This window comes from Sabethes cyaneus, chromosome 3, assembly GCF_943734655.1.
Source record: "Sabethes cyaneus chromosome 3, idSabCyanKW18_F2, whole genome shotgun sequence".
In the NCBI taxonomy this organism is placed as follows: domain Eukaryota; kingdom Metazoa; phylum Arthropoda; class Insecta; order Diptera; family Culicidae; genus Sabethes; species Sabethes cyaneus.
This window is the reverse complement of record NC_071355.1, coordinates 167,650,650-167,673,490: the sequence shown is the minus strand read 5'-3', so window position 1 is coordinate 167,673,490 and position 22,841 is coordinate 167,650,650.

Below are 22,841 nucleotides of genomic sequence, written 5' to 3'. Positions count from 1 at the left end.
TCCATGATTTATGTACAACACAGGTTAATTTGTGGCAATACGAACTTTGTCGGGTCAGCTAGTGTTAACATAAACGTTGATTTATGTATAAATTATTCCAACTCATGCTATGTCAAAACGACTTTTGTAACAGCTAGAAAAGTTAGTTGGTAGTTATGTTTTATACCTGCCATTGCAAATACAAACAATCCCGTTTCTAGCAATTTGCGGCACCTGCTGTTTCAAGCTCACTGGCGCAATTGCCTTAACGAACTCAACGAAAATAAAAAAAACTTTCACCCTTACCAAACAGTACTTATCGTTTAAAAATCGTACTGCTCTGCTCTGGTTACGTAAGGTAACAATTTTGGCCTGCTTTCAAGAATTGTATCTTTTTGACCATCTTTCAGTGAAAGTTTTCCATCCCCCAGGCAGGTAGGTAGCATTCTCTCAGGTTACAGAAAAGTTACATACGTATCTATATGTATTCTTTTCGCTTGAAAAGTTGTCACGTGTCGACCCGTATCCCGGACACGAACGAAAATCAAGGATGCCAACTGCTGAAGTGAGCCATTCTGCTACTGGTTGTCCGCCCCCTAAGGACAGTTTTCCTAATGTTGGAAGCAGAAAACTTAATGGAGAAGTGTTTGGAGGTACGCCCCTCATGTTCCTTGAACTCGGTTGGAAGATTACGGCTTGTGGTTTGACGAAAGTGGCATTCGTATCTGCTGTTTTTGCAACCACCTCTGGAGACTGAAAGGGTTTTCACTGGTAATTAAGTTTCTGTAAATGCCTGCGAGTATGTTTATGCTGTACGTGTGTGTATGTATATATGTAAATCGCTTTAGTTTACATATAAATTAAATAGATGTTACGATTAGTTAGCTGTTCAGAGAATTTCTTTCAAAAGTAAAACATCTCCTTCTCTGCACTGAAATCCCAAAGCTTTAATTAACGTATTTGACAGAAGCAATGGAAGCTTTCCCAGCTCTAAAACAATTTAATAAACATTGCTAACATTCCTCCCTCCGCCACAGTGGCTGTTGAAGCAGTTCAGTGGTTTGCGGAAATTCCTCCAAACTGCCTCTCGCAGTTGGCGATAAGGACGAGTATGTATGGAGCTAAACGTATTCCCAGCTCTGGTGGCGTGTGCATACGAAATGAAGCCCCAGCAGGAGCAGCAAAGTTGCACACAAAGAAATCAGCCACTTATCGTAGCTCTTCTGGCGCAAATAGCTAACAGCTGGTTGGTCGTATCGCCTGTAGCCATGTCAGCATGGTAGACGAAACGGGAGACAAGATAAAAATGTTCATTAAACTGCGTCGTCGAGCTGTTGGTAGAGTGCGAACGAAACCCATAACCCTCCCGGGGCGAAGATCCAGTCTTGATGTATTCATTTTCCCACCACGGTACACAACAGCGAGCAAGATGTTCATATTCAAATTTCTAGACATCTTGCACCGCTACTCCTCCTGGTCCTCGAAGACAAGAAAAATCCTATCTGCACTATGTCGTGCGATGTCTATCATCTAGGTAGGTAGGGTAGTTGCGGGTAAGTGAAACATTTTAAATCCTCCTAAGAAATGATGTTAAAAACCGGTGGCATGACACTGGGGGTCCGCTTGAAGGGGACTGATTTCTACAAGGAACCAAAATTTAATTTTCCTTCCCCATCCGGTAGTTTTCCGTTGGGAATAGCAAAACCGAGCAGCAACCTCCCAAAGGCTGCCGGTGCGAAAGCCTACACATCAAATGGCGCTGTATTGTTTGGCTAATTCAATTGTTTTATTATGAAACCCAATCGTGGCGAACATGCAAACAGAAAGCTCCGGCTGGTGTGACGTACGCCTGCGGGTGAGAACTGCTGAATTGAGCGTTTAAATAAATTTTTGATGACAGCTCTTCGCATTGCAGCTGAGTGATGGCAGGAACATGTGCGACTAACGTTTTCGGTGTAAATCACCGAGCGGTACGGGTTAGTATAGTGTAGGCAATTTTTTTCCGTAAAGACGCAAACGTTGCAGCACAAAAATTAGGTACTGAATAAAATATTTTCTTTCACTTTAGTGCCGATTAAGCAAGGGTTACCCAAATGGTGGTACTTGCGGTGAAATAGGCTTCATTTGGCTTTGTACGACGTCTTGCTCAGGAATGGTTGATAGGAGCTTTTACCTTAGTGCTGCAGCAGAATGATAGCCGTAGCTTGTAAGAGACTCGCAGCTTTTAATGTGAAAATTTTCTGAAAAAGACTAGCTTACTCTTACACTTACTTCTGAAAAAGTTTAGCTTACAGCTTACAAGTATTCATGACGTTTTGATTGTTTTATGACTTATGTCTGATGCGTCAATATCGTACATGGTTTCGCGAACTACGAATGCTTGAATATTCTTGAATGTTATTAAACATTTTAATTTAGTTTTTCACACAACGCCTATAGATTTATTGGATGTTTTTTGTTTAAACAATATCTGTTGTGCTGATTGAAACGCAGTGAGCTTTACTGCTCAGCTTTACGGGTGTAAGTCCTAAACCAACCCAGTAAGAATTATTCGGACGATCTCTGACGGATGCTCTGACGGAATCACGTCGTACGCGTGCGGTCTATGATACTCTATATTGTTTTCACACGTCGCAGCAGCGTTAACTGCTTGATAATCTTGACTGATAAGCTTGAGGATCAGCTTGGAATGTTTGACTGCTTGTCTTTTTTCATGTAAAACTAACTACTTATTATTTAGACTTGAAAAAATGGTTCAAAATCTATACCTTTAAAAATGGATTTCTGTCTGTCTGTCCGTATGTTCCTTATAGAATCGAAAATGTTCATGTAGGGGGTTCTGGGGCCAGGGAAGGTTCTTATGATGGTTAGAGATCCCTCACCCCACTAAGAGAGGGGACTCCCATACAAATCTATACATATAAAAATGGATTTCTGTCTGTCTGCCCGAATGTTCCTTATAGAAACGAAAACTACTGAACCGATCAGCGTGAAAATTTGCATATAGGGGGTTTTGGGGCCAGAGAAGGTTCTTATGATGGTTAGAGCTCCAGAACTTATCAAGCAAATGGAACCAAATTTAGCAAGTGGATGTTTTTGTTGGCAAATTTCTTTTCTATGGTGAATTGAGACCCCTCCCCGCTTTAGAAGGGGAATTAGGACCCTTCTCCTCTTTAAGAGGGGGAGGGGGTCTTCCATACAAATGAAATACAAATTTCCTCATAACTCGAGAACTAATCAAGCAAATGGAACCAAATTTGGCATGTGAAGGTTTTTGGAGGCAAGAATTTTTTCTATGGTGAATTAGGATCTCTCCCCACTTTAGGAGGGAGCGCTCCTATACAAATGAAATACAAGGTTCCTCATAACTCGAGAACTAATTAATCAAATGAAACCAAATTTGGCATGTAGGTGTTTTAGGAGGCATGAATTTTTTCTATGATGAATTAGGACCCCTTACCTTTTTAGGAAGGACCCCTCGCCTCTTTAGGAGGGGAATCATGACCCCCTCTCCCTTTTAAGAGGGGGGACTTCCATGCAAATGAAATACAAATTTCTTCATAACTCGTGTACTAATCAAGTAAATGGAACCAAATTTGGCATGTGCGGGGTTTTGGAGGCAGGATTTTTTTTATGATGGTTTAAGACCCCTCACCCCTGTGGTAGGGGGATAAGGACTCTCATACAAATAAAACAGAAATTTTTGCTTAACTCAAAAACTAATCGAACTCGAGAAATTTTAGACTCTTTCATAAAACATTAGTCAATAAGAATTGTCTCGGAGCTTTATGGAATTTTTCTCTATACCCTTATGAAATGGATTTCACTCATCGAATAATCATCCTGTATTGCGAGTAACATCAAAATTTATTTTATACCGCATTTGCCACCATAACGCCTTGGCAGTTAATCATAAGATTCAAAATTACATCAACAAAACTTGGTGTACAACTTATAGCAACACTGCATATGATGAACGTTTACGTACCGGTTTACCTGAGAATATTATTATTGATGCTAATATAGAGGAGGTCGATTTCAATTTCATTGCAAGATGTTTCATCAATGGAATTAGAATCTGCGCAAGATCCGCATGTTCGGATATGTCGTACGGCGATTCATTTATTTACATCAATGGGCTATTTATTTCTATTAAACACATACTTATATCTGGTCTAAGAAAATTTTATATAATAGGGCAAAGACTACCTGTCACGAAGATTTATGCTAATATGTTTTTGTATACCAGGTCTTGTGAAGAGATGTTAATTTTACTAAACGAGACAGTAAGACAATGTGTAAGCGTTGAAATCAGATCAAAAAATAATACGCAAGTGTCTGAGTACTTCATTTCCACATGTAAATCAAGAATGCAGGTAGAACTTTAAAAAAGTATTGTACCATGAAATAAATAAATTGCAGCTTTAATCAACAAAAGAAATTTTTTAATCATTATCAAAGTGTAGTGTTTGTAAACTGAACATATAATAGCACATAGATTGGGCTTGCAATTGCACTTGAAGATGGATACGACATTTTACTTAAAATTGGAATTGAAATTGCAGATAAAAGTGCTCATAAAATTGGGTTTAACATTAGACTAAAATTTAAATATTATTTTTTTTGGAACGATGGTTCTACAATTGATGAAGGGACGGTAAGGGAAAATAATGAAGAAGGATTTTTTGGGATGCATAGTGTCGTCGTCCCGCCAGTAAACACAAAATTAGATTAAACTTCTCGGTCGCTGATTGCTACCGTAGGTGTAGGAAGAGACACAATGTGTGTCTAAAAATAGTCCAACTCAAAGTCGCTTCATTAATAAGGGGGGTTGTGCAGACTCCTTTTGTCCAGTGCCTCTGTGGTTCATAGGTACAAGGGTACCAGCGAGTCACATGCCCTGGCGTGTGTTGTGGGTTCGAATCCGGTTATAATCTCAGATTATAGCTTGGTTCGATCCATGCACCTTCCAGCATTGGACAAAAGGTAGGAGTCACAACGACAACTTATTAAGCGTAGCTACCTATTACCACTCCCCCTTCCTATCCACTCTTTCCCCTCCATTCCCAAAAAAATCCTTCTTCATTACTTTCCCTTACCGTCCCTTCATCAATTGTAGAACCATCGTTTAAAAAAAATATGTTAATATATGCTTGACCGCATTTCAAGGTCATGACTAAAATCACGAGGTTTGGTCAAATAAATTTCAAAGTTGAAGTTTTATTTTAAATTGAACAAAAAATTGGCCCTAAATTTATAATTCAAATTGGACTTGAAATTAAACATGAAAAAATCAGCCTTGCAATAGGACTTACAATTGAACTTGAAATTTTGCTAGAAACTAGGCTGGTATAAGACGTAAAATTTGACGTGAAATTAGATTTAAAATTACACGTAACAGATTGTGACAAAGGTCATCCGGGATTCACGATTTATGTACAACACAGTTTAATTTGTGACAATACGAAGTTTGTAGGGTCAGCTAGTCTATACCTATAAAAGAGGATTTCTGTCTGTCTGTCCCTATGTTCCTTATAGAATCGATAACTACTGAACCGATCGGCGTGAAAATTTGCATGTAGAGGTTTTTGGTGCTAGGGAAGGTTCTCTCGATGGCAAAAGACCCCTCCCCCCACTAAGAGGGGGCGCTCCCATACAAATCTATGCCTATAAAAATGGATTTCTGTCTGTCTGCCCGTATGTTCCTTATAGAATCGAAAACTATTGAACCGATCGGCGAGAAAATTTGCATATAGGGGTTTTTGGTGCCAGGGAAGGTTCTTATAATGGTTAGAGATCCCTCCTCCCACTAAGAGGGAGGCTCCCATACAAATCTATACCTATAAAAATCGATTTCTGTCTGTCTGCCCGTATGTTCCTTATAGAATCGAAAACTACTGAACCGATCGGCGTGAAAATTTGCATATAGGGATTTTTGTGGCCAGGGAAGGTTCTTATTATGGTTAGAGACCCCTCCTCCTACTAAGAGGGCGGCTCCCATACAAATGAAACACAAATTTCTGCATAACGCGAGAACTAATCAAGCGAATGGAACAAAATTTTACATGTGGGTGTTTTTGGAGACAAGATTTTTTTCTATGGTGAATTAGGACCCCTCCCCACTTCAGGAGAAGGGGGGGGCTCCCATACAAATGAAATACAAATTTTCTCATAACTCCAGAACTAATCAAGCAAATGGAACCAAATTTGACATGTGGGTGTTTTTGGAGACAAGAATGTTTTCTATGGTGAATTGAAACCTCTCCCTGCTTTAGGAGGGGGGGCTCCTATACAAATGAAATACAAATTTTCTCATAACTCTAGAAGTTGGGGGAGTTGTTTTCTACTTTACTGTGAGGAAAATTTGTATATTAAAACACCCATGAACTCCTCGGAAACTTGCAAAACTCGAGATTGTGGCAAAGGTCATCCGAGATTCACGATTTATGTACAACACAGTTTAATTTGTGGCGATACGAAGTTTGTCGGGTCAGCTAGTTTATATATAAACTAGTTGAGCCCGAATCTAACGATCCGGAAAATATAAATGTCTGTTCAAAATTCCGAAAACTGCGGATACATTCCATTAGCTAGTGTTCCCGAAGATGTTTAATCTTTGTATGAGTTCTTATATTGCATAATATAGCTCTAAGTTGTTGCACATAAAAGAGTCATAGCCGGAAACTGAAACAAATAGTTTTTATGGTCGTATAGGATTTTATTAAACTAAATAAAAACTTCTGGCTGTTTGCAACATTTATGTAGTATGATTAGAGTAAAATGTTGCTTAGAAAATTCTTGATCGCTTGGTATCATTAACTCACTTTTTAAAATTTTGCGACTTGGTCCGGTCTAATTTAACACCGACCATATGATATCGTGACAAGCAATCGAGTTGAGCAAGCGAGTCGAGCAGTTGAATCAAGCAATCGAGTCAAGCAGTTAGGTCGTGCAGTCGAGTCGAACAGTCAAGTCGAGCAGTCAAATCGAACAGTCTAGTCGAGTAGTAGAATCAAGCTGTTCAGTCAAGCAGTCCGGTCGAGCAGTTGAGTCGAGCAGTCGAGTCGAGCAGTCAAGTCGAGCAGTCAAGTCGAGCAGTAAAGTCGAGCAGTTAAATCGAGCAATCCAGTCGAGCAGTCTAATGGAGCAGTTAAGTCGAGTAGTCCAGTCGAGCAGTTAAATCGAGTAGTCTAGTCGAGCATTCAAATTGAATGGTTTATTCAAGCAGTCGGGCCAAGCGGTTAAGTCGAACAGTTGAGTCGAGCAGTTCATTCGTGCAGTCGAGTCGAGCAGTTCATTCAAGCAGTCGAATCGAACAGTTGAGTCGAGCGGTTGAGTCGAGCAGTTGAGTCGAGTAGTCCAGTCGAGCAGTTGAATCGAGTAGTCTAGTCGCGCAGTTGAATCGAGTAGTATAGTCGAGCAGTTGAGTCGAGCAGTTGAGTCGATCAGTTGAGTCGAGCAGTCCAGTCGAGAAGTTGGGTCAAGCTGTTCAATCGAGCAGTTAAGTCGAACAGTTGAGTCGAGCAGTTCAGTCGAGTAATCCAGTCGAGCAGTTGAATCGAGCAGTTAAGTCGAGCTGTCGAATCAAACAGTTAAGTCAAGCAGTGGAGTCGAGCAATCGGGTTGAGCAGTTGAGTCGAGCAGCCGATTCGAATAGTCCAATAGAGTAGTTGAGTAAAGCAGTTAATTCGAGCAGTCGAGGCGAGCAGTCTAGTCGAGCTGTTAAATTAAGCTGTCAGTTGCATCGAGTAATCAAATCGAGTAGTCTAGTCGAGCAGTTGAATCGAGCAATCGGGTTGAGCAGTTGAGTCGAGCAACCGATTCGATTAGTCCAATCGAGTAGTTGAGTCAAACAGTTAATTCGAGCAGTCGAATCGAGTAGTTGAGTCGATTAGTCCAGGCGAGCAGTGGAATCGAGCAGTTGAATCGAGCAGTATAGTCGAGTAGTTCAATCGTGCAGTTAAGTCGAGCATTCGGGTCAAGTCAAGTCGGGTCAAGCAAATGTGTTAAGCAATCGGATCGAGTAGTTAAGTCGAGTAGTCCACTCGAGCAGGTAAATCAAGCTGTTCAGTCAAGCAGTCAAGTCAATCAGTCCAATCAAGCAGTTGAGTCGAGCAGTCGAATCGAACAGTTCAGTCGAGCAGTTCAGTTAAGCAGTCCAGTCGAGCAATCAAATCGGACACTCTAATCGATCAGTCCAGTCAAGCAGTCTAGTCAACCAGTTGAGCAATCGAGCAGTCCAGCAGTCGACCAGTGAGATGACTGAGAATACAACCCATTGCTACGAAAGCATGACGTTCTGTCAGGGACCTGTTTTTAGTTACCGATAAGCCTCTTAAGACGTCCTGTCAGAGACCTGGTTTTCGGTACAGACATAAGCCTCTTATATAAATAGATGTGTTATAGTTTTAATTATAGATTAGGACAAATTTAAGACAATTAACTAAAAATGGGTATTAAACCAAACAAAACATAAATATTTTAACAAACAACCTGTGAAGTTTTACTTAACCACTAAGCAACAAAAATTACATTTCCATGGCAGTAAATAGTAACAGCTCATTTTATCTATTTAATCTTTTCCAGATTCTGCCGTAACTTAAGATAAGCATGCCTATCTGTTTCAATGAACCCTCGAGCCACTAAAGAACTTTTTAAATGTTTGAATTTAACTACAAAAGCATTACTTTCCATCGCTTCAATGGTTTCCGGGCAGAAACGGAGAATATTCAGCAAACCATAATCGAAAAAAGCGAAATCTGTTGAAAGTCTAGTAACGCCAACTGTTGCTTTGGCTGAAGCGTCTGGCAGATGGGAACCAAACCGTAGATTCGGAGAATAGGATAGAAGGAAGCGTCATCGTGTGCTGCGACAAAAAAAAACAACCTTGGGTAGATTGCAACCCAACAACGATGACGTCCCTGGGCTGACACTTTTACCCTGTTCTTGATGATTTTTACTCCCTTTTCTCACCCAATCACGGGGTCGGTCGGTTGTAATCTCTACTTTCCGGCACTAAGGACAACCGTTTCGCTTCTTAAAACAAACCGTGATAGACAGCTGTTGCCAGGGCTGGGGGTAAGGCTGACCGGCACCGGCGTCGTGTGGACGCGGGACCGCCCACCCCACCCGCGACGAAGGACGGTACTGGAACCGAAGGGTATTGTGTTGTTCCCTGCAAAAAGAAATCGGCGCTTTGCTTTGAAGGATTGATTTCTCGACCTCGAGGAAGAGGAAGTGGAAGCTGAGCGCGCGTTTATAGTCGTGTTTCGGGCGGTATTCGTTTTCGATTTGAGATATTGAATATTAGCTTCCGGCTGTTGGAGGAAATTGATATGATTTTTTACGACTTTGCCGAAAACTAAAATGGTACGGAAAAGAAAAAAGATGAATTTCAGATATGTATGTTTACGTATCGTAAATATAAATCATGTTTCAGTTAGGTTTTACCGTAACTCAATTTTTTTAAAGCATGGAAACGTTCCGAATTGTGTCTTGAACTAATCTCGATTTAATATAAAAGTTGTACGTCTGTCTGAGCGAACATTCTTAAGCTGGCTTTCTGTATTCCATTTTATTAATGGTGGATATTTACTGGAGTATCCAAAGGAAAGACTAGTATAAATTAAAACCGCAAATTAAATAACACTCCCCAACCGTTTCGGACCGGCTAGCCCCGCGAAAGGCTTCCGTTACGGCCCAAAACATAAATCTATTTGGCAGACAAATCTTATTTCAGCCCGTCGTCGTCCGTAAAATTGTTTTGGGGGCTGCTTAACGAGACTTTTCCTGCACTGGAAACAAGAAAAAACAAAGACCGAAGGGGTTTTTATGCTGTTGTTTTAGGGTTTTGTTTGCCCACTCAGATATAGGCCAATATGGAAATTTTAATAATCCCCATAAACTCTCTCGTGATCGAATAAGCTTTTTGAAACTAACTTCTCTGCGGCGGCAGCGGGCTGAAACGGAACTGCCCTCTTTGCCTGTGCAAGGGATATACGAATACAAATCGATGGGATCGTTTTGGGCTGCCCATTTTAGATTTTTGTCTGTTGGCCGGTCTGGTACATATTTGAATCGAGTGTTTTAGTCAATATACTTTTTTTATTTTAGAGGGGAAAAATTCGGGAACTAAATGTTTTCATTGTCATGCATACTAGCGTCTAAAATGCGCACCTTTCTATTAAGTTTGGTTATGTAGAGGTTATGCTATGTTATGTTCTAAAGCGCTCCAGAACAGCCGCAATAGAATCGTAAATTCAATCATGAATATTTGAATAAAGCCAACCCAAGAACTTCAGCACCCAGTTTGACACGGTCTGCGCCACAGCGGGCGGTGAAAATGGCCAACCGCTCGTATGTTGGCTAATTTACATATGCTGATTTCCCATAAAGGGCTAAAAGGCTTCGCTCGGAGTGCCTCGGCGGCAAAGCAGTTGAAACGATACAGGAAATTGAATGTCCCATCAAATTTGTATGTCGATTGAGCCGAGTGCGTGTGGGTCGGTCATTCGGTCTTCCTTCGGGATGATGAGGGGTTGAATTTTATATACATACACATCCTGCACGTGGCCGACATTTCGCGACACAACACTAGATGGGATGCTGTTGATGGCGGTGTTGATTTGAATTTAGTTGTTCGATCGTAATAATCATTAAGTCTACTTTATTAACTCATGAGTGGAGTCGTGCCAAGTGGATGTTGAGGGATTTGCAGGTGATACATAACAAGAATAAGTTCATGACCCGTGGTAGAACAAAAAGGTGAACAGTTAGACGAATTATTTTCTGATTAATTTGGTTCGGAAAAGCTGACCCAGCGAAAGTTCCCTTTTCAAGAGACACTGCCTATAAATACTTGCGGTCTAATATCTTTACAGCTTCAAGGCTGAGGCTTTTGAAACCGTCAATGCCAATGTCAAGCAGGTCCTTGCCCATTGTAGCTCAAGTCAGTATTCGCACAGTTTCATCGAATGCAGTTTGCCTTGAAATAATTTGAGAATCTCTCAATTTACGATTGGATGCTTAGAACTGACAAGGAAATCTGTAAGTTCATGACCCGACTTTGAAAATTATTGTTTTAAAAGATAATAGTTGCTAGCTCGCATATTTTAGTTGCAGAGCAAGTATGATTTTTCACACAAAACAATTGGTTCAAAAAAATTGCTCAAGCAAATTCGAATAAATCAAAAATGAACTTTCACCAACATTAAATCAATCTACAATTTTCAGTGAATTGAAGGTAAAATTATTTAAAACTGAGTTCGCGCTTCAAACGATCTATAATTATAGTCATTAAGTAATTAACTCTCTCTCAAAACTATGCAGATAAAACATTCTTGTATGCATCGGCAAATGCCGATCCATAATTACGAGAACAATATAGTGCAATCAAATTTTCGAATCTAAATCAATTTTGAACAACTAATTAAACATTTAATCTATGCCAGTGCTACCAAGCGCTATAAATCAATCGATTATAGATTTATTTCTGCCATGCTATGCCATCAATCAATGAATGCCAATGAAGTATCAACTGATCACTTTAGGTTTTAGGATTTTAATTTCATGAATTGCATTAATTGCAATCGAGTGCTCCTCAACTTATTTAATTTGGATGAAAAAAAAAACACCGCTCGTGGTACAGTTTCAATATGTACAGGAAGCAATCTGCAATGAATTGCTCAATCCTAACCTTCCTGTTTCTCCGGTTTCTACCGTTCTACCTATTCTCGAAGACTTTGTTTAATCAGCTAACCTGATAATGGAAGGAAGTACGCTTTGAAACGAGCGGCAAATGAAATTTGATTTGTTTGAACATATGTTCAGCAACTGCTCGTACAGCTGGCTCCCCCGATGCTCTAGAGCTAGCTCTAGACAGAGCATCGCATCGGTAGAACCTACATATAATGACGCCAGCGTGGCGTTGCACAGACACTATGCTAATAAAGCAAATTTAATTTGATTCGCTCCAAATGTTCCCCACTCACTGCCGTGGGTGAGTGAGATTGTGGACCGAACAGGTAGCAAGCAGAAGGTAGAATTCCCCCCGGAGGGCACAAGGCTTCTACGTTAGAATATCTTACCTGTATGCCACAACTACCGGGAGACGGCAGTCGGTTCACTCGAGGAGAATAATGAGTCAAAAGCGAGAACCCTGACAAGCGAACGATGGAACGAGGTTCCGGCTAGCACCGCTGTTGATTTTCTACCTACCGAAGAAGGCTTGTTTATACAGGTTCGGCTGGTTCGGAGACCCAAGATTGCTGGTCCGATATCAAATGTCGAACGCCGCCCCGGTGGACCACCTTCACTCTAAGGTGTGCATGAATGAAGTCAGCATAGTACCGGCATGCAGCGGCGAAATGGCGTTGAATATGAAATTCATCGTCATTCAGCGCTCACCAGGCCACAATTGTCCGGTGCTTTTGAATCTGAACCGAACCGTGCAGAAGTTGCTTCGCGGCTATTGCCTCGGTAACCCAATAAAGCGGTCAGGGTGCTAAACAGTTTGAACATAGTTGCATTGTTCGCCATCGAATGGCCGATATTGCTCCGGGGGGTTCGAGTGTACTGAGACGGTACGGTCTTGCGATGCGATGCTCTGAAGGTGGAATTGGTTTGGTAGATGTTTGATTTCATTTGTTGTTATCACCAATCGAATCTTGAGTTGTCCGTTCCGGATGATTTCTAAATAAACACTGGCAAAATCAGTCGATTGATGGAGAAAATCAAACATTTGTTGGATTTTCTTCCAGAGAAACAGCAAATATTAAAGTTTTGTGTAATACAGTTTTCGACAAGCCGTATGTATGAGTATTTTCGGCATGCGAAGCTTTCCCTAGAATATCCGTTTACAATTTAATTCCAGTTCAGACAATTCTAATCAGACTTCAAAAGAAGAGAAAAGAAGAGTCTCTTTCAAATATCTTATCAATTCCCCCTAGACTATCCAGCTTATGGAATACTTAGACATGTGTCCCACTTTATAAATTTCATGCGTTAAAATATCACTGACGAACTGACAATTTCACTGGCAACTGCCATTTCATTTTTGACTCACAAGATCTCGCATGCGAACAGCGAACAGCTACCGAGCAGCAGAGAGATGAACACTGCCCAATTCACTCTCGAACTGGCCAATTGGAATCATTGGAATCAACCGTAGAGCTGTGGAATAGGCCTTTAGGCCTTTTAAATGGCAAACAGTAAGATTGGGACTTACCATTGACACCGCCAAAACGAAGTACTTACTTTAATTTACTTTACTTTAGTGGCAACGGTCCGTTACCGATCCTGCGCCGAACGAATTATGGTCCTCCAGTACCGTCGGTCCTGGGCTGTCGTTCTCCAATCCCCACGAACACCAGCTGAACGTGCATCGTCTTCGACAGCACACACCCACCGGGTGCGGGGCCTTCCTCGGAGTCTACGGCCTCTTCCTGGTTCTCTGCTGGAAATAGTTTTGGCTACTCTTTCATAGGGCATTCTGGTCACGTGTCCAGCCCACCGCAGCCTGCCACATTGCACTACCTTCACTATATCAGCATATTTGTATATTTGGTACAGCTCGTGATTCATGCGTCTGCGCCACACTCCATTTTCCATTTTGCCACCAAGTAAAGATCGCAGAATTTTACGCTCAAAAACCCCAAACACTCGTTGATCAGCTCCTTCTAGCGTCCACGATTCGTGTCCGTAAAGGGCCACCGGGAGGATTAGTGTTCTGTAGAGCGCCAGTTTTGTGCGAATTCGCAAACTACGGGACTTCAGCTGGCTACGTAATCCGTAGAAAGCCCGATTCGCGGCTGCAACTCGTCGTTTCACTTCGCGGCTTACATCGTTGTCACATGTCACGAGTGAACCAAGGTATATAAATTCCTCCACTACTTCATATCGTTCCTCATCTAACTCCACCTCGGCACCAACACCACTTGGGCTCCCACGTTCCCTACCAGCAACCAGTACTTCGTTTTGGCGGTGTTAATGGTAATTCCCAATCTAGCCGCTTTCCTTTTAAAGGGCCTGAAGGCCTCTTCCACTGTACTACGGTTGATTCCGATGATATCGACGTCATCCGCAAAACCAAGAAGCACGTGAGATTTCGTGATGATAGTTCCTTTCCTTTCCACGTTTGCCCTTCGTAATGCACCTTCCAAGGCAATGTTGAATAGCAGGTTAGAGAGTGCATGCCCTTGCTTCAGTCCATCCAACGTCACGAAAGCAGCTGAGGTCTCACCCGGTATTCTAACGCATGATTTGGATCCGTCCAGCGTCGCACGAATCAGCGTAATTAGTTTCGTCGGAAAACCATGTTCTAGCATTATCTGCCACAGCTCATTTCGTTTAATTGAATTGTACGCTGCTTTAAAGTCCACAAACAGATGGTGTGTCTGCAAATTATACTCCCGGAACTTATCTAGCAAGTGACGCAGGGTAAACATCTGATCCGTCGTGGAGTGACCCTCACGAAAACCAGCTTGGTACTCGCCGACGAAGGACTACGCTAACGGTCTCAGTCTGCAGAACAGGATACGGGAAAGCACCTTATAGGCAGAATTGAGCGATATAATTCCTCGATAGGTTTTACACTCCAGTCGATGTCCCTTTTTGAAAATTGGGCAAATGAGGCCATCCAACCACTCCTCCGGCATTTGTTCTTCCTCGCAGATCCTGATAATGATCCGGTGGATTGCTTCGTACAGCCGCTCGCTCCCCGCTTTTAGAAGTTCAGCCGGGATACCGTCCTTCCCAGCAGCCTTACCGTTTTTCAGCTCACTGATTGCCTTTTTAACCTCCTCTTGTGTTGGTGACTCCATAGCTTGACCATCGCTTACAATTCCTATTCTGTCCCTGCTGATCTCCGCATTTACCTCCCCATTCAACAGTGTCTAGAAGTGCTCCTTCCACCTGGCTGCTACCGTCGTTTTGTCGGCAAGTAGGTTGCCAGCACTATCATTGCACATCACAGGCATGGCAAAATTCCTGCATATCACTGTTTTATAGAAACTGTCGTGTCGTGTGTCGTTGCTGGCGTATCGCTCCTCTGCGCCGGCGAGCACATGCCCCTCGTACTCGCGTTTAGACGATGGATTCTTTTTCCCGCAGCTCTAGTCTCTCTATACCTCTCTCTGTTTTGACGCGTTGTCGCAGTGAGCACGCGACTCCTGGCTTGGTTCTTTTCATCTGTCACTCTCTGGCATTCGGCATCATACCAGCTGTTACACTGTCTTCCACGCGTCGTACCTACCACCTCTCTCGCAGCTGTTTCGATGCCATTATGGATGTTCCTCCACAGCCCATTTATATCTTCTCTTTCTACCTGCTGTTCTGTGATTCGTTGATCAAGCTTCCTGGCATGCTCCACTGCTACGCCGACTACCGTTAACCGCTGGATGTTCAAACGCAGCGTCCTCTCAGTGCGTGCTTTCGCCGTATTCGACAGCCTTGCGCGAATCTTATTCACTACGAGATAGTGGTCAGAGTCGATATTTGGTCCCCGAAAAGACCGTACATCGATAACATTCGAAAAGTGTCGACCGTCAATCAAGACCTGATCGATCTGAGAGCTAGTGTCTCCATTTGGATGCCTCAAGGTGTGTTTCCGAATATTCAAACGTGGAAAGTAGGTGCTACAGATGGACATTCCTCTGGCCGCGGCAAAATTTATGAGCCTCAGACCGTTATCATTGGTCGACAGATGTAGGCTATGTCTACCAATAACTGGACGGAAGAATTCCTCCCTCCCGATCTGCGCGTTTGCATCTCCGATGATGATTTTCACGTCGTGTTTTGGGCACTCTCCATAGGTCCTCTCAAGCCTGTCGTAAAACTCGTCCTTAGCATCATCGGATTTATCATTTGTCGGTGCGTATAAGTTGATTAGGTATAGTTGAAGAATTTGCTCTTAATCCTCAACACGCATATACGGTCATCTACGGACCTCCACCGGATAACTCGTTGCTTTTGTTTTCCCAACACTACGAAACCGACTCCATGTTCTGCTTTTTTACCGCCACTGTAGTAGATGTGGTACTTGAAAGAAGTGCCTGCAATAGGGTCTACTGCACGGAACTCCCTTTCTCCGGAATTTGACCACCGAATTTCCTGAATAGCAGCTATCTCCTCTCCGAGTTGATGCAGCTCTCTAGCAAGCAAGCCAGCCCGTGCCGTTTCATGGAGAGTTCGGACATTCCAGGTACCAAATTTCCAATCATTATCCTTTACTCGTTTCCTTGTCCCTTGTCGTGTCCTATACCGATTGTTCCGTCCTGAATTTCTTTCTTCGTTGTTCGTGGTCATTGAGTTTTCGGTATACTTCCTCACCGGGGTCGCGATACCTACGTCCCGCTGATGGGTCTGCCATCTTAGGTATAGCTTGCGGGATACAGCATTTCATATTCAGCCGCCCGTTTCGAGACAGACGCTGTGTGAGCCGCCCCTCACCTGGAGAACAGGCGCTCTAGTTCGCACCTCCTAGCTTAGCTGCTTCAGTAAGTTCATGAAGCATTTCCGGGTAAGGCCATCGATCGTCATCATTTGACTTAGATCTGCGTGGAGCTGCTAGGTGGGAGCTTGAGAAAGCCAGAGCTATGTTTGACGCTCCCTTCAGGTCACTCTCTCCATTTCATACCCCGCCAAAACAAAGTACATAATGTAAAACCGACCTGGTGGTGAAAGCTGAAAAATTACTGTGTAAATGTGGCATAAATAGTAATGTAAAAATGCATCAGACGATAATTGAAGAGTAGTAGGCTGAAACGTTACGTCATAAATTCATCAGTTTCATTAATTCACCAAAAAATTGTTAACCAAGGCTGAAGACGGTAATTTTGCAGTGACCTAAAATCCAAGAAGTACATAATGGTTGGCAAAGTTCGTGAAAGTCCAAAGGGTGCCGAGGTTGTGCTGAATGGAGAATGGTATGAAGTAGTGGAGAAATTCATACACCTTAGTATGCTCTTGACACATGACAATGATGTAAATCGCAAAGTAAAACGACAAATGCAGCCGCGAATCGGATTTGCTACGGATTACGTAGTCAACTGAAGTGCCGTAGTTCCTGCAAATTGGTACAAAACTGGCGCTGTACAGAATACTACTTCTCTCGAAGACCGTACATGAATCACGGACGGTAAAAGAAGCTGATCGACGAGTGCTTGGGGTTTTCGAGCGAAAAATTCTGCGGTTAATACTTCCTGGCAGAATGGATAATGGAGTGTGGCGTAGACGCATGAACCACGAACTGTATCAAGTATACAAATATGTAGATATAGCCTGTGCTGGGCTGGGCTCGTCGCCCGAATGCCTGACGAAAGAGTTTTCAGTAGAAAACCAACCAGAAAGAGGCCGTACCCAAGTAACAATTCCAAGTTTTATTACGTTCGTATAGCGGTTTTCATGACCAATTTCATAAAACCGCTAATAAAACTATGAGCTCCACCAGAACTTTCTGATGACCGCTATAAAACTGCTTTCTGATCAAGTGGCCCTCTCCTCGGAATGTTTTCATAACCGCTATAAGAATCAGGTTATAAACTCAAGTAGTCGTATCACGCTCTGCTAAAAGCAGCAATAAAACCGATTAAGCTTTCGCTGCTTGACAGCCATCGCCATACTTTAAAAAAGCTTTTCGCTTTTCGCTTTTCTAGCAAAAGCCAGATAAGTTCGCTAGCTTTGTCAACTTGAAAATATATCCGTGAGCAGAAAAGTTTTAGTTTTACTGACAGATCATTCTGAACGATTTGGTTTATAGCGACCAGAATAAAATATCCCATAGAATATATATTAAATTTTAAGCAATTTCATTGGTTTGCACTATGTGCGCATTTAATTTCATCGTGAATTTTGATATGATAGGTCGAAAAAATCAGCGCGCCACTGAAATTTTTCAATTTTCGAAAACTGGTTGTTTTAACAAACTGAAAATATTCAGTTAGTCAATCTCAATTTCTAACAAAATCATTTTAGTTGCTTCCTCTGACAGGAAAACCGATTGATAATGACCTTCTTTCTGCAAAATACTTTGCTTTGCTGAATTGTTATTTGCGAGCTAAAACAAAATGCTAGAATATGGCAATATGGCTTCGCATAAAAAATGATTTTGGTGTTGAACTTTGGTATTCTTCATTAGAGTGACTATATACAGAGTGGCGACAAGTCATCCCAAATGTATGCAATGCGGGTTTTCCAAGGTTTTTCTTTCTCTTTCCTGCATGCGCGTCTGCTCGATTGGAATGACACTGACAGATAATTATCATTCCAATTTTGATATTGTCGCCACTCTGTATATAGTCACTCTATTCTTCATAATAGCAGCAAAAAAACTGTTTGGTTAGGGTGTTACCATTTTAATAGCTCTATAAAGCTAACAGATTTATTGCGGTTTGACAAGTAACCGCGACAAGATCAATTTTGATTGGTGCGTCATTTTGTGTTGCTACGCCACACTTATGGTAAGTTTATAAGAGACGTGGTGCAGCCAGCAAGTTTTAACGTGGTAATATAAGCAACCACAATAAATTTGCTTTATTAACAGTTTTATTATGGTTTTCTAGCTAGCTATAAGTGTGTTTGGACTCGTATCCTCTTGGTATTGTGCAATACCACAATAAATCCAGTGGTAATGATTCATACCGCAATAAAACCTTTATAAAATTCAAGTAAAACCAAGTGGCTTTGAATTGTTACTTGGGTAGTCTTCGAGGCAGACCCCGCACCCGGTGGATGTGTGCTGAAGGACCTAAATTCGTTTGGAACGGGATTCGTTATAAACCGTCGCCACTAAAGCAGAGTAAGTATGCAAATGTGTATTTCCTGGAGTTATGAGTTTCGTCTCGCTAGTTGCTTCAATTTGGTTTGACTCTACTGCCCGAAAATATCAACAGAACGGTACTGAACATCATTGATGCTTCAGTAGCCGGACCGCAGAATAAAATGAATTAAATCAGAGATTTTAAATAGTGACATGGCCTATGGCCATCAAGGCCTCTTTTTCTTTGACCTTGTTTTTTTGTAGATCTTTTTCGCTCCGCTGCTCCATATGTGACCGATCCTCTTCCGACTACGTTCCCAAAATTCTGTTGTTAGCGCTCATAGCGCCTTGCAGTGTGCGTCCCAGCAGATATCCGACGAGACCGATCACAAGACTGGGATGACATTGATGGCAGGATACAGTACGGCTACAGTGGTTCATTCTGAGGGTCGCTATGGAATCAGAGCTAACAGGAAACTTGTTGTGTGCATCCCGGATGAAAACCGATAGCTGACTTTGGATTGTTGGACTTCTGTGGATTCGTAACCATGTCTCTGCGGGTAAAATATTTCAGGGGCGGCATATTGATCCGAATATCCGACATATTGATGCGTACTTGCCTGGAGGTACAGGCTGAGAGTCTCCTGCCTCGACTAAGACCACAAGACCGGGACGACTTTGATGGCAGGATACAGTAGGATTGTGGTAATTCGTCCTGAGGGCCACGATTGAGTCGGAGCCAAACAGGGGCTCTCATAGTGCCTTGTTGCGTGCGTCCCGGATCATATCCGAGCAACTGATGAGATGGTTCGACACATGGCGGTTTTAAATTAAGTATCGATGAATTCGCGTTCGTATCAACGATTTTACGGCTTGCTTATATTTGTTTGTGTTCTGTTCCGACTTAAGTGCTCTGGGTAAGGAATTGAAACACTTTCTGCTAAAATTTGAAACCGCCATTAATTTCATCTCTTCGCCATTTCTGTATGTGTTCGCGCCATAAGTAGAACTGCAGGATTCCTTAATGAATATCTGTATGAAGGGCATTCCAGAGTTTGGTTATGATGCGCTTTTTGGTTGTGCATGTTATTGTGAAGCTGAAGCAAACATTGAAGCTCTCTCAGGGCAGGTACAGGTAGCACTGAGTGAGGACTACTGTTATACAAATCGGCAGTTGAGTACAACCTCGGTTTTTTTAGTACAACTTTCAGACAGCAGGTTTGGACGGTTTGCAATGGTTTCAGGCGAGACTTTGATGCAGCTCCCCAGATGGAGACTAGATATTGTAGTCTAGACTGTAGAAACGCGTGATACATAAGTATTAATGCTTTGGAAGGCAGAAACAAACTAGAAAAGTTGAAGTCATCTGAATGATTTAAATATACTCTTCATTGGTGCATTCTTTTTGACACTTTCGACCTGTATTGCTGTAGTTTAAAATAAATTTGAACTGCAGAAGCTATTCCTTAAGTAAACAATCTTAATTTTGAATAAAAGTTCTCGATTTCTTCAACCAATAAAATGAATGAATGAAGCAATTTCTGTACCATGACGCAAAAGATATAATTGCTTGAAAGATAAACATGTCATCGCACTGACAGCCGAAGCTGGTAGCTTACGCAGCACGACCGTTGACGGTACATTCACACACTTCTTTGGTTCAATTAATATTGCAAATGAAGCTTTTCCTCCCGCAGGCTACAAACTATTGTGCGATTCGTGCGATTCTCTTTCAAGCGTCGCCTCCAGAAACGGGAACCTTCAACTCACCCACACCTTTTTTTTTTTCTTCTTCCAACAAAGAGTAACACACGTCTTCTAGAGCTAGAGCAGCAGACTCAACCGGGGGGAAAATCTCGTCCTGATGAAGGTAGCACACCTTTTACCGGCTGTCAATTATGTGGGCGGTTTCCGGGCACGCAATCCGGCATATTCAATAAACCTATTTGCACACGATCCTTGGCACAGAAGCTGTCAGCTTGCCTCAATCTGTCGAATTTCCTCTTTCTCCATGACTTTGTTCCACCCTTTAATTCGAAGCAGTATTTTCCCAGCCCGAACGCATGTAACCCGTCGGTATTGTTTTGCGTCAACAATAGTTTGACTATCGACTCAGTCACCAACCGACAATGGAGTGGATCGTCATCCCTCGGGGGGCCAGTTGGCAGTTTATTTGTTTAGGTTGCCTGTTGCCTTCTGCGAGGGACGTCGGACTCGGAGGTGGTGTTGGCGGTGTTGAGGCACTAACTTACACGCACCCGTATATGATTAACCGTGTCGAGGGTTGACCTAGAGCCTGGCTCTATTTACCAACACGCAACTTCACCTTTGCCTTCTTGAAAGGGCGTAAGCCGTACGTACCAAATGCTTAGTGCCACTTTGTTGTCCCATTTTTTATTCACACCGACGACGGAGGAGCACCGAGAATAGGCGGTGGTTTGTATGTTTTGTTGATTAGGCGAACGTGCTTGCATGCATTATTTTCGTACGTGTTAGAACCCACTTCAAGACGACGACTGTATTATCTGCGGTATTCGGACTGAGTTGTGTGTCTGAATAGAAGTGGTCTGGTTTTTTTGCTTTTGTAGTGCAAAGAGTTTGTTCAATATGTGAGGTACAAACCAACAAATCATAGTACTTTTTGATTAAGATAGAGAATGTATTCTCTGAAGGGTAGAATTAGTTATACCACACATTCCAAAAGAAGTCTAAATTATTCGAAAACGAATCTAATCTCACGTACTTGGGGTATATGAAAATAAATAAAATAAGGCAATCATTCATGAAAGAAATTTGAATATAGTGGTCAAAAGATCACACAAAACAATGCTGAAATCTAGACAAAAGATTTCTTTCGATTCACTTACTAAAAATTTTAGTATTAGGGTTTTTTTCTAATTCCCGTCGTAATAAGTAAAGCCATTCTAATTTTCATCATTCGTTGGATGGATTTAATTAATACTCCAACAGTTCTTGTGCTGATTTGACTAAAACACACTTATCTTCCGATCCGTGAAGTTTGAAATCACTGAAAAGCGACTATTAAAGCATATTATTGAAATTACGCAACTGACTTTATTTCTAAAATTCGTCGTACCGTTTTAAAATCCATCCATCAAAATTTTTCATCGTCCGAACTAAAAATCACAACAACGTTTACGAAGCTAACGCCATGTATTTGTGTTGGACGGCATGACAAATGTTATTCTGCAAAATTTCTGCAGGTCAGGCAAGTTTTCCTGGCTGTAAAATAACGACCATGTCTTGCGTGAGTTATTTTCATTTATGAATGACGGAAATTAAAACGATTAGTCGACATTTTCTTCTTCGTCTCACGAAAAAACGTAGGAAATTTGGCTGGTAGGACTTCTTTAATGATAAAAAGCATTTAAATAGATCTCAGCTCACTTTGATTGATCGCGTATGATAGACAACTAACTAATATATTAGGGAATAACTAGTTTTGCATTGTAGGGGAACTGTGGGTAAGACGAACAGGTTAAGAAGAACAGCTAATATAATACAGAGAGCTTATGATTTATAAAACCTAAATACAGTTTACTTCAGTTCAACATATTGTTTTCAAAAGCAGCTAGTGAAATATTTAACAAAAAATGTTTTTCAATGTGTATTTTGAGTTTTAAAAATGGTCCGAAAAAGTGAACTTTTTTAGTGCTGCGGGTGAAACGGACAATGTGTGGGGGTAAGATGAACAGGTATTGTAAATCGCCCCAACTGAGCGCATATTATTATTTTTGACCCTTAACAAATTGAATACGTAAAATATGGTGGTGTAGCGTGCAAAAATGACGGGGGTAGTCCACCCCCTCCCACTAGAGGCAGCCAATAGAAAGTTGTTTGGCAGCAGCAATATGAACAAGCATTCCAAAAACTGTTTCATGCTTGGCCGCTGCTAATTTGTTTGAAGTTCACGTTTGCCGGTTAAATTTTCATTTATATGCTTGAGATATTACTAAGAAGGCAAATTCGCGATATTGAACCTGTTCAATGTTCTTTCTGCGAAACTTTCTACCACGTGAGACCCGAATGTTCCGATGTTAAACGCAGCGATTTGCAACAACATTTCTCCAATGGAAAAGCTCTATGG